Genomic DNA, 16,268 nt, shown 5'->3' with positions numbered 1-16,268 from the left:
ACTCTAGCAACCAAGAACAAAGTACCTAACAAAAACCACAACAACAGATAGATAGATAACTAAGACATCATCCTTGCTTCTAAAGAATGCTCTGGCTGTACTTCTTCCAAGAGAGATTTCTTCATTCTTCTGGTAGTCCATGACATATTCAATATTGTTCACCACACCATAATTCAAAGGCATCAAATCTTCTTCAGTCTCCCTTATTCATTGTCTAGCTTTCACATGCATATGAGATGATTGAAAATACCATGGATTGAATCAGATGCACATTAGTCCTCGAAGTGACAACTTCGCTTTTTAACACTTTAAAAAGGTCTTCTGCAGGAGATTTGCCCAATGCAATACATTGTGTGATTTCTTGATTTTAGCATCCTTGGGTGTTGATTGTGGATCCAAGTAAAATTAAATCCTTGGCAGCTTCGATACTTAATGTTTATCATGAGGCTGCTTATTGGTCCAGTTGTGAGGATTTTTGTTTTCTTTATGTTGAGGTGTAATCCATAGTGAAGGCTATAGTCTCCAATCTTCATCAGTAAGTGCTTCAAGTCTTCTTCACTTTCAGCCAGCTAAATTGCATCATCTACATATCACAGGTTGTTAATGAGCTTTCTTTTAGTCCCAATGCCTCCTTCTTCGTATAATCCAGCTCCTCAGATTATTTGCTCAGCATACAGACTGAATAAGCATGGTGAAAAGATACAACCCTGACACACACTGTTCCTGATTTTAAACCATGCAGTAATCTCTTATTCTGTTTGAATGACCGCTGCTTGGTGTACCCACAGGTATCACATGAGCATAATTAAGTGTTCTGGAATTCCCATTCCTCACAATGTTATCCATAATTTGTTATGTTCCACACAGTCAAATGCCTTTGCATAGTTAATAAAACATAGGTAAACATCCTTCTGGTATTCTGTGCTTTCAGCCAAAAGCCATCTGACATCAGCAGTGACATCCTTTCTTCTACGTCCTCTTCTGAATCTGGTTTGAATTTCTGGTAGTTCTCTGTCAATGTACGCTGCAACCACTTTTGATCTTCAGCAAAATTATACTTGCTGTTATAGTAATGATATTGTTCAACAATTTCTGCATTCTGTTGAATCATCTTTCTCTGGAATGGGTGCAAATATTGTTCTCTTCCAGTAGGTTGGCCAGGTAGCTGTCTTCCAAATTTCTTGTCGTACATGAGTGATCTCTTCCAATGTTGCATGTTTGTTGAAACATCTCAGTTGGTATTCCATCAAATCCTGGAGCCTTATTTTTTGCCAGTGGCTTCTGTGCAGCTTGGACTTCTTCCTTCAATACCATAGGTACTTGATCATATGCTACTTCCTGAAATAGTTGACATCAACAAATTCTTTTTGGTACAGTAACTCTCTATAGTCCTTCCATATTCTTCAGATGCTTTCTACATCATTCAATATTTTGCCCATAGAATTCTTCACTAGTGCAACTTGAGGCTTGAATTTTTCTTCAGTTCTTTCAGCTTGAGAAATGCTTAGTGTGCTCTTCCCTTTGGTTTCCTAACTCCAGGTCTTTGTACATTTCATTATAATGCTTTACTTTGTCTTCTTGAGCCACCCTTTGAAATATTCTGTTCAGCTCTTTTACTTCATCATTTCTTCTGTTCACTTTAGCTATTTGATATTCAAGAGCAACTTTCATAGTCTCTTCTGACATCCAAAAAAAAATTTAATTAAAGGATAATGAGATTGCTTCTTTGAGTCCTTTGATTATAACAATTTTAATTTCTCAAAGGTAGAAGGAAATGTTTCCTTCACAAGAAGGAGGCTGTATTTATATCACATTCATAGATTTGTTATCTCAAAATGTCCTTGCTTGTTGTCTTAGTTATTTAATGCTACTATAACAGAAATACCATAAATAACTGGCTTTAAAAAAAAAGAGAAATTCATTTTCTCCATGTTTAGGAGGCTAGAAATCCAAATTCAGAGAACAGGCTCTAGGGGAATTTTTTTTTTTTCTCTCTGTGGGCTCTGGAGGAAAGGCTTTGTCTTTTCTGAGCTTCTGCTCCTGGGCAATCTTCATGTGCATTACTCTTCCCTCATCTCTCCTTCCTTGCTTGCTCTTTTACTTTTTTATATCTCAAAAGAGGTACACTCAAGGCACATCTTGCACTAATCATACTTCATTCACATAAAAAAGACAACCCATTTTCAAATGAGATTATAACCACAGGCACAGAGGTTAGGATTTAGAACACGCACATACATATATGTTGTGCTTTAGGTGAAAGTTTATAGTTCAAGTTAATTTCTCATTTAAAAATTTATATGCGTATTGTTTTGTGGCATTGGTTGCAGTCCCCACAATGTGACAGCACTCTCCTCCTTTCCACCCCAGAGTTCACTGTGTCCATTTGCCCATTCCTGTCCCTTCCTACCTTCTCATCCTGCTTTTGGACAGGAGCTGCCCATTTAGTCTTGTATATCTGATTGCATTAAGAAGAATGTCCTTCGTGTGTATTATTTTTTGTTTCATATTCCTGTCTTATCTTTGTCTGAAGAGTGGACTTCGTGAATGGTTTCAGTCCTGGGTTAACAGAGAGTCTGGGGCCATAGTTTCGGGGATTCCTCCAGTCTCTGTCAGACCATTAGGTCTGGTCTTTTTACATGAATTTGAATTCTGTTCTACATTTTTCTCTTGCTCTGTCCAGGACTCTATTGTGCTCCCTGTCAGGACAGTCATTGGTGGTGGCTGGGCACCATCTGCTTCATCAGGCCTCAGGCTTTTGAAGGCCTCTGGTTCATTTGGACCTTTAGTCCTTTGGGCTAGTATTTTCCTTGAGTCTTTGATTTTCTTCATTCTCCTTTGCTCCGAGTGGGACGAGACAAATAGATGTATCTTAGATGTCTGCTTGCAATCTTTTAAAACCCCAGATGTCACTCACCAAAGTGGGATGTAGAACATTTTCTTTATGAGCTATGTTATGCCATTTGACCTAGAAGTGCCCTGAAACTATGGTCTCTAGGCTGCAATCCAAGCTACTCTGTACCTCAAAGTGTTTGGATGTGTCTAGGAAACTTCTTTGCTTTTTCTTTGGTCCAGTTGTGCTGACTTCCCCTGTATTGTGTGTTGTCCTTCCCTTCACTGAAAATGACCCTTGTCTACCAGCTAGTTAGTGATGTTCCCTCCACCTCCCTCCCCACCCTCATAACCATCAAGGAATACTTTTTTCCTGTGTTTAAACCTTTTCTTCAGTTCTTATAATAATGGTCTCAAACAATATTTGTCCTTTTGTTACTGACTTATTTCACTCTGTACAATGCTTTCCAGATTAATTCATGTTGTGAGATGTTTTGTGGATTCATTATTATTCATTATCATTGCATATTATTCCATCGTGTGTTGTTGTTAGGTGCCGTCGAGTCAGTTCTGACTCATAGCGACCCTACGCACAACAGAATGAAACACTGCCCGATCCTGCGCCATCCTTACAATCCTTGTTATGCTTGAGCTCATTGTTGGCAGCCACTGTGTCGTTGAGGGTCTTCCACTTTTCCGCTGACCCTGTACTCTGCCAAGCATGATGTCCTTCTCCAGGGACTGATCCCTCCTGACAACATGTCCAAAGTATGTAAGAAGCAGTCTCGCCATCCTTGCCTCTAAGGAGCATTCTGGCCACACTTCTTCCAAGACAGATTTGTTCGTTCTTTTGGCAGTCCGTGGTATATTCAATATTCTTCACCAACACCACAATTCAAAAGTGTCAACTCTTCTTCGGTCTTCCTTATTCATTGTCCAGCTTTCACATGCATATGATGTGATTGAAAATACCTTGGCTTGGGTCAGGCACACCTTAGTCTTCAGGGTGACATCTTTGCTCTTCAACACTTTGAAGTGGTCCTTTGCAGCAGATTTGCCCAATGCAATGTGTCTTTTGATTCCTTGACTGCTGCTTCCGTGGCTGTTGATTGTGGATCCAAGTAAAATTAAATCCTTGACAACTTCTATCTTTTCTCCATTCATCATGATGTTGCTCATTGGCCCAGTTGTGAGGATTTTTGTTTTATGTTGAGGTGCAATCCATACTGAAGGCTGTGGTCTTTGATCTTCATTAGTAAGTGCTTCAAGTCCTCTTCACTTTCAGCAAGCAAGGTTGTGTCATCTGCATAACACAGGTTGTTAATGAGTCTTCCTCCAATCCTGATGCCCCGTTCTTCTTCATATAGTCCAGCTTCTCGTATTATTTATTCAGCATACAGATTAAATAGGTATGGTGAAAGAATACAACCCTGACACACACCTTTCCTGACTTTAAACCAGTCAGTATCCCCTTGTTCTGTCCAAACAACTGCCTCTTGATCTATGGAAAGGTTCCTCATGAGCACAATTAAGTGTTCTGGAATTCCCATTCTTCGCAGTGTTATCCATAGTTTGTTATGATCCACACAGTCGAATGCCTTTGCATAGTCACTAAAACACAGGTAAATATCTTCCTGATATTCCCAGCTTTCTGCCAGGATCCATCTGACATCAGCAATGATATCCCTGATTCCACATCCTGTTCTGAATCCAGCTTGAATTTCTGGCAGTTCCCTGTCAGTGTACTGCTGTAGCTGCTTTTGGATGATCAGCAGCAAAATTTTACTTGAATGTAATATTAATGCTATTGTTCCATAATTTCCATATTTGGCTGGATTGCCTTTCTTTGAAATATGCATAAATATGGATCTTTTCCAGTCAGTTGACCTGGTAGCTGTCTTCCAAATTTCTTGGTATAGATGAGTGAGCAGTTCCAGAACTGTATCTGTTTGTTGAAACATCTCAATTGGTATTTCATCAGTTCCTGAAGTCTTGTTTTTTACCAATGCCTTCAGTGCTGCTTTGAGCCCTTCCCTCAGTGCTTTCAGATCCTGATCATATGCTACCTCTTGAAATGGTTGAACGTTGACCAATTCTTCTAGGTACAGTGACTCTGCGTATTCCTTCTATCTTTTTTTGATGCTTCCTGTGTCTTTAAATATTTTCCCCATGCGATCCTTCATTGTTGCAACTTTAGGTTTGAATTTTTCACCAGTTCTTTCAGCTTGAGAAATTCTGAGCTTGTTCTTCCCTTCTTGGTTTCCATCTCCAGGTCTTTGGATGCGTCATTATAATACACTACTTTCTCTTCTGGAGTGACTCTTTGAAATCTGTTCAGTTCTTTTACTTATCGTTTCTTCTATTTGCTTTACCTTCTTGACATTCAAGAGAAAGTTTCAGAGTCTCTTCTGACATTCATTTTGGCCTTTTCTTTCTTTCTTGTCTTTTTAATGACCTCTTGCTTTCATCATGTATGATGTCCTTGATGTCATCCCACAACTTGTCTGGCCTTCGGTCATTAGTGTTCATTGCATCAAAACTATACTTGAGATGGTCTCTAAATTCAGGCAGGATATACTCAAGTTTGTACGTTATCAATCATGGACTTGTTCAAATTGTCTTCAGTTTCAACATGAACTTGCATATGAGCAATTGATGATCTGTTCTGAAATAGTTGGAGTAGTACCCATATGAGCTCTTCTCTGGATGTTGGGTATAATTCTCCAGTGAAGCCATCTGGACCAGGACTTTTTTTTTTTTAAAAAAAAACCTTTTCAATCTCTTTTCTTGTTATGCACCTTCGGATTTTCAAACTCTGTTATTTTAGGTAGGCAGTGTGTTTCTAGAAACTTGTCTGTTTCCTTTAGGTTTTCAAATTTGTTGGAGAATTGTTTTTCATAGTACTGTGGTATGATGGAAACCCTGGTGGTGTAGCGGTTAAGAGCTATGGCTGCTTACTGAAAGGTCAGCAGTTCAAATCCACCAGGCGCTCCTTGGGAACCCTACGGGGCAGTTCTACTCTGTCCTATAGGGCCGCTATGAATCAACTCAACGGCAACAGGTTTGGTGGTATTATAGTTTTTATTTCAGTTGGGTCTGTTGTAATGTCTGCCATTTCATTTCTTATTTGGATTATTTGCTTCCTCTCTTGTTTTTCTTTTGTCAATTTGGCCAATAGTTTGTCGATTTTGTTAATTGTTTGAAATAACCAATTTTTAGTTTTGTTGATTCTTTTCTGCTGTTTTTCTATTCTCTATTTTGTTTATTTCTGCTCTGATCTTTATTATTTCCTTCTTCTGGTGGCTGAAGTCTTCTTTTGCTGTTCTCTTTCTATTTGTTTGAGTTGTATAACTAACGTTTTGATTTTGTCCCTTTTTTCTTTTTTGATGTGTGCACCTATTGCTATAAACTGAACCCTTGAGCATTGCCTTTCTGTGTCCAGAAAGGATTTCCTATGAAGTGTTTTCATTCTCATATTACTCTAGGAATTTTATTATTCCATCTTTGATTTCTTCTATTACCCAATGGTTTATAAGCAAGGTGTTATTCAGTTTCCATGTATTTTATTTTTGTTCCTTGCTCTTCCTGTTATTAATTTCTACTTTTATGGCATTGTGATCAGAGAAGATGCTTTGTATTATCTGAAAGTTTTGGATTTCTTTGAGGGTTGCTTTGTGGCTTACAATGTTGTCTATTCTGGAGAACATTCCATATGCATTAGAAAAGAATGTATACCTTACTGCTGTTGGGTGGAGTTTCTGTATACATCTATGAGGTCAAGTTCATTGACTGTGGCCTTTAGATCTTCTGTATCTTTGTTGAGTTTCTTTCTACATGTTTTGTCCTTTATTGAGAGTTGTGTGTTGAAGTTTCCTATTATTGTGGAAATGTTTGTTGTGGTTATAAAACAGCCATTCTATATTGGGATAAGGCAATGGTAGGCAAACAAAGTCACAACCTCTGACTCACACATACACATAAAATTGCCAGTGTAAGAGACACATTAAGATATAGTACTGGATGCTCTATTTGTGGGCCTTACAAGCTCTGTCCTTCCTAGCATTCATTCTCTCCTCTCCATCTCACTGGCCTCTCAAATTCTTTCCATTACCAAACTCACTGCCCCATAGGGCAAACAACCCTTCTATTCTCTGTTTATTGTGCATGTCCTTTCCTTACTTCCTCTAACTGACAATTACCTATTCTTCCTCTCTCAGCTCAAATAATCCTATTTCAGAGAAGTCTTTCCTACTATCTGCCCAAAATAAATTATTTGTCCTCAATGCTACATTTTTTTTCTTTTTAGTTAATTAGCATTCTTTATATATGAATAATACTATTTTTCTTTTATGGAAAACTTAAACATTTATTGTCAAGTTTTAAGTGTGGCTTTTAATTTTCTTTGGTGTGATTTGCTCCGTAGAAGTTTTGAATATTTCCAATATAATCTATACAGTGTATTCTTTGTAATTAACTCCACTGATTTTAATACAACACCTCCTCATTCAAGGGCATTGTACACAACAGCACACTCACACATGCCTTGTATTTGATTTTAACGGTTGTGTGCTTTTATTTCCTCCTCTTATCTGCACAGTCTACACGGCCTTTCTTCTTCTTGGAAGAATCTATCTGGCAAATGGTTTCTGAAAGAGGGAACCATAAGAATCTTCACTAATTGGAAGTGCTGCATAGAGGTCAAAAGAAGTAACAAACCTGTTGTGTTTATAATGATCACAACTCCATCTTCAATGGCTTCCCTAGTTTAGGGAGGATATTGATTAATGATAGGCATGCAAGACAGATTTATTGCAATGATAAAAATGGACCCTCACAATTATCAAGTGCCTAATGTGTGTCACAGGAACCACACTAGAAAAAAATGCATCATCACATTTAATTCACTCATAGTCTCATTGTGTAGGGAATATTTACTATTCTCATTCGAGAAGTGAGGTATCTGCAGCTAAGAGAGATTAAATAACTTTATCGGTGTCACACAGGTAATAAGTTGGTAGAGCCAAAATTCTATTGCAGACAGTATGATTCAAACACTCATTTTTGAAATCATAGCTTTATACTGTAGGTTAGGAGAATTATGTACCTAAAATAATTGTCATAAAAAAACAGATTAATAATAGCAATAGCTATTATTAACTGGGTGCTCTGTAGACACAGATCTTAAGTGCTCTGCTACTAATCAAAATGTCCATTGGTTCAAATCCACTGGGCGCTTCTCTGGAAAAGATGTGGCAGAGGGCTTCCATAAAGGCTACAGCTTTGGAAACCCTACGGGGCAGTTCACCTTTGTTCTGTAGGGTTGCTGTGAGTCTGAATTGACTCAACAGCAATGAGTTTATTCTTTTGGTGTTATTAATTGAGATCCTCCCATTCAGAGAGGCATTTCAGAACATCACAAAGAAGGTAATAGTAATAGCCATATTTTAAAAAAAGAAAAAAATAAGTCACCATGAGGTAACTGTCACATCAATAGGATGTGACAGGTCACATTTAAAAAATGGATTTTCAATTCAGATGACTTTTAATAATGAACATAGAGCTACCAGAATGAAGGAGGTATGGGGATTTTCAGGGAGAAGAACATACCTGGGGGTTCATATAACATGTTTTCAGTTACTTTGGGACAATCATATTGAGGAGGAAATTGGTTTATGTGCATAGATTCAAATAGGAGAATTAGAATCAGTGAAGAGATGCTAAAAAAAGAGAGAGATTTCTGCTAAATTAAAGTGACTGAGTACTTATGCACATTTAAAATGGAAAACGGTTACCTGTGACTTAGAGAATCAATATCATTGTAAGGAGCCAATAACAAAATACAACTGGTATTGTAAAAGTGATGACTTACTGTGTTGCCAGTTAACTGTTCATTGAATGTTGCTTTTACCTTCTCCAGCCTACATGCTAGCTACATGGAAGCAGAAAACCAAACAAAAATTTCAGAAATCCTCTTGCTGGGCATCTTGGAGGACTCTGTACTTCCTCCCCTCTTTTTTGGACTCTTCCTGTCCATGTACCTGGTCACCGTGCTTGAGAACCTGCTTATCATTCTTGCCATCAGCCTTGACCCCCACCTCTACAACACAGATATGTCTTTCTCTCCAACTTGTTCTTTGTTGACATCTTTTTCATCACTACCAAGGACCCAAAATTGCTGGTGAACCCCCAGTCATAGGGCAAGGACATCTTCTACGTAAGATGCCTCACTCAGGTGTGTTCCTTCATGATTTTTGCTGGATGGGACAATTTTCTCCGGACCATAATGGCACTGGCTGGTTAGTGGCCATCTGTCACCTCTGCACTATACTGTCATCATGAATCCCTGGCTCTATGTCTTTTCGGTTCTGATGTCTTGTGCCATCATTTGCTGGGTCTCTGCTTCATATTCTACTGATGATATGGCTGAACTTCTGTATAGGCACTGAAATTCTGCATTTCTTCTTCGAGCTGGCTCAGATTATCAAGTTGGCCTGCTCTGATACCCACATCAGTAACATCTTCTTGTATGTGGCAACTGCCCTGTTAGTTGTGTTTCTTCTCTCAGAAATGCTCCTCTCTTACTCTCAGATTGTCTCCTCCTCCTTAATGAGGATGTCATCTGCTGGGGGAAAGTATAAAGCATTTTCCACCTGTGAGTCTCACCTCTCCTTAATTCCCTTGTTCTACGGGACAAGCCTTGGGGCCTGCCTTAGTTCTTTGGTAACCCATTCTTCCCAGAGAAGCTCTATTGCCTCAGTGATGTACACTGTAGTCACACCCATGCTGAACCCCTTCATATACAGCCTAAGAAATAAGGATGTAAAGGGAGCCCTGGAAAGGCTGTTCTGTAGAGCAGCCTCTTGTCCATGATGGTCACTGGTCTCAGGTCTAACTGGGCCTTGTGGTCCTCAAAGCCAAATGGCATGAATTTAAATATTCCGATTTTTCTTTCTTCCCCAAAAGACATGCATCAACATCTTCCAACCCCACAGCACCATGACTTTGCTTTCTACTTGTTATCATATCATTTTTCCTTAACTCTTTCCTCAGTAATTCCTTTTGATTCTTCTTTCCTTTTTTTATGCTGTCCATGAATTTCTTTGGCCAGCTTTCTTAGAGCTGTTCTTGAAAACGCCAATCTTAGATTTGCAACATTTATCATGTCAAGTGCTGACGTGGTTTCCTCAAAGGTTAATCTCGCAAGCATTGATGCTCTTCAACTTAATTTGATTATGTGTGTGCTTTTCCCTCTAAGAAATAAAATTAAAATCATACAATAGTCATAACCAAGCACTTGCTACTTCTGAACTGTGCTCATTGCTTTACATATATGATTTCATTTAAGCACTACAACATTTCCTTGTGATATTTTCTCATTTCTCCCATTTTTCAGAGGAAGAGTCTGAGATTAAGAAGGATTCCAACTTGGCAACCTATCATTGAGTTAATACTTCTAACTTTGGTATCCTACTTTTCATAACAATAATAATGTCATTTTCAACTAGAAGGGTGGCAATCTAGATTTGATAGACGTTGTTTTCAGATGGTTCATAGCAATATACTGCCTAGGATAATCTGAAATGTTGATCCATTCTTTGTGGTCCTTACTTGCTTCTTTTCTTCCTTCCTTTCTCCTTTCTTCTTTACTTTCTCTCTTTCCTTATTTTATTTTACCTTTATGTCTTGTCATTGCAGTTTTAAGATATACTGTCCAAGGTCTGAAAGGATGTAGTAACGAGTACAATGAAATAAGAGTAGTTCCTTCACATGGTTTAATTTTCTTGAATTCTCTGGAGATGTCATCAGGAATGGTAGTTACACACTTGTGAGATACATTCAGTACTTCATTTTTTCAGAAGAATATTGGTAGAATTAAAGCTGACCAGTGAAACGTGGGTAGTAAACTCTGTCAGTGCTCCTCCTACATTCCTGGGATCCTCTCCCTATCTCTATCTTGCATGCCGGTCTGTCAATGAACAACACCAGCTGGAACCTACTTTGCACAATGCATGGTGAAAGAAGTGACCAGGAATTATGTATCTCCAGGGACAGCCTACACTGAGAGATGTGGGATATACCACCTTACCTGGAATAATTCTAGGTGTGGGTTTTGCACGTTTTCCAAAATTTCCCCACAGGATGAAAACTCTGCTTGCTCACTGTGGTAGCTGACTTAATGAAAGCTTTATTGGATGTATTTTTTTTTACCTGTGTCGCTTCTCCTTTCTCCCAACCATATCCCTTGCTCTTTCAAGTAAATTGCTTGCACTTGAATCCTTGTCTCAGTGTCCGTTTCTGGGGGAACCAAAACTAAGACAGTTGATAAAGACCGTGAGGGATATAAAGGGAGTCATGAAAAGAAGTAGAGACTTTGGGGCCAAAAAAATAAAAAAAGAGGAAATAAACAATTTACTGAAGAATCATAATTTGTTAGTGAGAAAAGACTTGTTCAATATGGCTTCAATTCACTATGATTCCATTAAGTTTTATCAAATATGTATTTATTATCTACTATGTACATATTGAGAAGGAGGCCAGAGAGGAATACAAAAGAAAACAAAACAAAACCAAAAAAAGGATTTCAATTCAGAGTGATAAGCATAATCACTTAGTAGAAGCTGTTGTAAAACAAGGTAAATATTTTCAACTCACCTTGAATAATTTCATGGACAACTTTCTGGAAATTTATTTTTAACAACTTTATTGAGGTATAATTTGCATGCCATGAAATCAACCCATTGTTGCAATTCAAAGGTTTAAGTAAATTTATTTAGCTTTACAATTGTCTCCCCTGTACAGTTTTAGAAAGTCATGTACTACAAAGACAGAGACCATTTGGTCAGAGAAATCTTAGGCGGCTTTGAATATGTGACACCCATAATGACATAGGAGTTAGGCAGTGCTCCAGGTCCTGTCAAAAATCTTCCATAAATATTTTATAAACAATATTTTAGATAGTCTTTCCTAGTCTCCTCCACTACCTCTTTTCTATAACTATATAGGAGAAAGGTAGATAAGAGTGCCCTGCTGTTTGTTCTTTTGTATTGAATGGTTTATTAAAACAACCCCAGGAGTTCTGGATTTATCCTGTAAGACTTGTTACCTGAAAAGTATTTATCATTGGGACTGTTTCTTAATAGTATTTGGAAAAAAATTAGTGTGTTTTTAAACATTTAATTAAAATAGGGAGAATATCTGTCCTACTGGTTTTATTTTCAGTCTTGTTCAATTTTTGGCATCCAGATTTATTGATACATACATTTTGTAGAAGGAAGGTTTAATGAGAATCTACTATGTTTTAGGTGCTGGGGACAAAGTTGTGCAGAAAAAATAATTCCTGTCCTTAACTAGCTTACGTTTCAGTGTGGGAGAAAGAAAACAAACAAGTTAACCAATAAAAATATTTCAATTGCCTGTTAAAAAACCCGTTGCCATCGAGTTGATTCCGACTGATAGCAACCCTATAGGACAGAGTAGAACTGCCCCATAGAATTTCCAAGGAGCACCTGGTGGATTCAAACTACTGTCCTTTTGGTTAGCAGCTGTAGCTCTTAACCACTAGCCACGAGGGTTTCCATTTGAACTGCAGAAAGTGCTAAAAAAAAAAAAAAAAAAAAAAAAGTAGCACAAAATAATGGAGCAAGATTCATTTTAGATAATATTTTCAATACCATAATAAAATAATAGAAAATGGCTGGGATGTTTTAAATAATGTTTTTAATATTATTCCTCAACAGTCTTGACCAGAATTTCTCAACCACAGCACTACTGACATTTTAGACTGGATAATTCGTTATTGTGGGGGACTGTCCTGTGCATTAGGATGTTTAACAGCATCCCTGGCCTCTACCCACTATATGCCGGCACTCTGCTCCCCAAGTGTGACAACCAGAAATGTGTCCAGACATTACCGGTTGTCCCCTAGGATGCAAAATAGCCCTGGTTGAAAATCGCTGGCCCAGAAGCTGTAGGAATTGATGGCCTTAGATTTCCAGTAGGCAGGAAAAATAGGAAAAGCAACATTTAATGGAGGATAAAACCTCAGCTTATTACTTCAAAGGTTGAGTTAGAGGAAACTACAGAATACCTCATTGGTGCGATTATTTCAGAGGTCAAATATATTGGTTTGGCATTCATCAGTCTGCACTTGTGGCAGTATAATCAATTAATTGATTAGATAGAAGAAGAAATTCTGCTTAGAGAGTCAAAAGACAAGATGATGCTTGGCTGAACGCTATGTATGCTTCTTCAGTTCTCAGTTACAGGGCCTCTACCAGATACATGATCTCATTGGACACTCTACCCATCCATCACAATATTAGCCACCATTGTAGTTAAATGATTTTTGTGTACAATTATTTTATTAATGAATGTTTTCCCAAATATTCTCCTGAGCTTTGAATCCCATCTATTCCTAATGTTTTAGGTACTTTGCACTATCACTTATCCCTTCTTTATCCTGTATATTCCAATTTCTGCATACAAGATTATAATTTCCAATGTAGTTAAACACATTCTCATATCTTTCAATGTAAATGAGACTCATTTATCAGCTCATATTCCCCTTTGGGTATTGCTCCAAACTTTTAAATATTTGGTCTGCACTTACATTTCCATTTCTACACTGCTCACTCTCTCCTCAACCAATCTCATCTGAAGTCTTTCTACCTCCATCACAGTCACTCGCCCTGAGGTCTGCAGTGAACTCATGTCCTCAATAAATTCTAAGGGACATTTCCAGTCTTCAAACTGCTTGATTTTTCAGTAGCAAAGTTAGTAATGACTGTATTCCCTTCCTTGAACTAGGGACCTTATTCAGCTTCCATGGTTTGGTGGATTCCAGGTGGACTCCAGATGGCTCATAAGCCTGCCAAAGATTCCTTAACCAAAATACATTTCATTTTTGTCACAAAGGGATTTCGAGGGTCAAAGCTATTGAGATTTCTCATGGCCTTAACACATCCCTTAGGGAGAAACTCCTAACTTTGAAGTTACACCTTGTTAAAGAGAGGCGAGAGTTACAGCAATAACTTAAAGAGCATGTAGGTCCTGGGAGACTTCTTTAAAGGAAGATGAGGGAACTTGTTTAATCTCCAGGAATAAGATCATGTTGAGTTCAAGTGTTTCAACATACTAGATAAAGAAGGAATAATTAGAAGAAATTCTCCTTTCTCCACAGCTACCTTCAGGGAGATGGAACACACAGACATTTTCCTTTCTATTATTTCCTTTGTACCCCAAGGAAGCTGAATTGTGTAAATAGTAGAATGACAATAAAACAATTTATTTAATAAGATGCTCTGAGAATTCAGCCCCTGAGGGCCTGGAAACTTTAAATTAGCTCCCAGGGCCCCTGAAAGAAACTATCTTGGGCCTGTAGAGGTGTAAGTTAGACATTTTCTGCTTAGTGCATCTCCCTGTTATTTCTGGGGAAAATTATTGCAGCAAAAAGAGCAAAGGTACCCAAGAGATTTCATGATGCTATCTCAAAGCCAATGTATCCTAGTTGGCTATGTGTGGAAGAAGTAGACAATGAAGAAAAAAATCTTTATTAGGCTCAAGCACCAGGGACACAGACAAGAACAGGGGTTCTGAAAGTGTGGTGCCTGGACCAGCAGCATCAGCATCACCTGGGAGCTTGTTAGAAATGCAAATCTTTGGCCTGCAGCCCAGATCTACTAAGTCTGAATCTCCAGGGGTGGATCGCAGACATTTGTGACTTAGTAAGCCCCAGGTAAATCTTATCAAGCACAGCTAAACTTTGTGAACAGCTGCCCTGGAGATTTGTTGTAATGGATCAATGAAGGACTCACACACGGCTGTATCTTCAGAGATCTGAGGGCTCTCCACCTCCAAAAGCTTATCTACAAATAATGACACATTTTTTTTTGACATTACAATGCTTATGTACCCTTTCTTTGTCATTATATTGCTTTTGCTTGAATTAACAGAATGATATTAAATACTTATCATTTATAGCATTAGTCCTTTGAATATTCATTAATTGCCATTTCTTAATACTTCCATATTGAATGTTATCTCATATTTAAAAATCAACATTCTTTATCATTTTAAAGATTGTCTCAAGAAAACACAACTTTCAGTGCAGTTACTGTGACGGAGGCATAATATGCTGACCATGCTACCTAATTGTAATCTGGATTTCTAGACTTACAGCTATGTTTTTGAGAAAAATATATTTTTCCTGGAAAGTCAAAACCAGGACACAAACCATATGCCCCAAGGGGCTGTAACCAAGTGACCACCTGCACTCCTCAAACTACAAATACTATGGAACAGTACTGTCTGCGTACTGTTGCCAACAATATATTTTTGAAAGATATGCCAACAAAAAAAAATACCTGTAAGCATCTTGTGAAACTATACGTAATCACTAATTATACTTTTAATAATCAGTAACCAATCAGAATGTGATTATTACACTATTCATTAATTTTCCTGTAATTTCCCTCCCTATGGTTTGGTTCCTCTTTTTACCCTGTAAGAATACTTGTATAACAAAACTGCCCCAGAACTACTTCGTTTCATTTTCAGTGGGCTACATAGTTCCCCAATTGCGATTGTTTTAAACCCTTAATAAACCTCACTGTTTTAACTTGAAACAACTTTCAAGTTTTTCTCTACAACGTTTTGGTGTCAGAAATGGAGCTCAAAGGCAATTTGTCTGCTAAACGACCTCAGGAGGGGACTATGGAATGTTGGCACCTGTATGAACCATTTGCATGGTCAATCCACTTTCCCAGTTCTAGAGAGTCTTCTCCTCGTAAAAACTCTTGGACCAAAGATCTCCCCTCCTTGTGTTTGAAGTTCTCTGAGGTTTATTAATGGTCTTTTATCTCTTTCAGCTCACTGGAGAGTATTTTGGCTAGTTTGTTATCTGGCTAATTGCAGCTTGTTTCGGGTTATGTGAACTCACTTTGTTTTTCTCTAAACTCCCATTAAAGTTTCTTTAGGTGTGTTTTTTGGTGAAAAGGCTCCAGGGTGGGTTTAACACGTGTGGTTGTAGTCTTAGGGGCGATACAGAGTACCATTAGCCACGCTATGTGCTCATGAAGGGGAATTTAGTGTTTTCTGCACCATGAATTATGATCTAAGCTCCTTTAAATTAAAATCAGTTTGAATGGTTTCTCATAATTTTTAGATGAACACTGCAGTACACTGGCATAAAATTGTCTGAGAGAAACCTAAGTTTTCTTTTAAACTGTGGTGCACCATTTTTGTTTTCTATTGCCAGCAAAATAAACTGAGTTCAAAAAGAATGTTCCATGTGTTGTCTTGTACGTTATTTGAGATAGCCTTACAGAATGGTAAATTTAAGTAATTGTCTCATTTCATGTTTAAGTTTTTGTGTGTCTTGTCTCAAAAGGCATGACTAGCAGTTGTTAGTTTTTTTTTTTCTTTCCTTTTCTTTTCTC

The sequence above is a fragment of the Elephas maximus genome, chromosome 3 (genome assembly GCF_024166365.1).
Source record: "Elephas maximus indicus isolate mEleMax1 chromosome 3, mEleMax1 primary haplotype, whole genome shotgun sequence".
Lineage (NCBI taxonomy): Eukaryota > Metazoa > Chordata > Mammalia > Proboscidea > Elephantidae > Elephas > Elephas maximus.
This window is presented reverse-complemented; position numbering follows the sequence as displayed.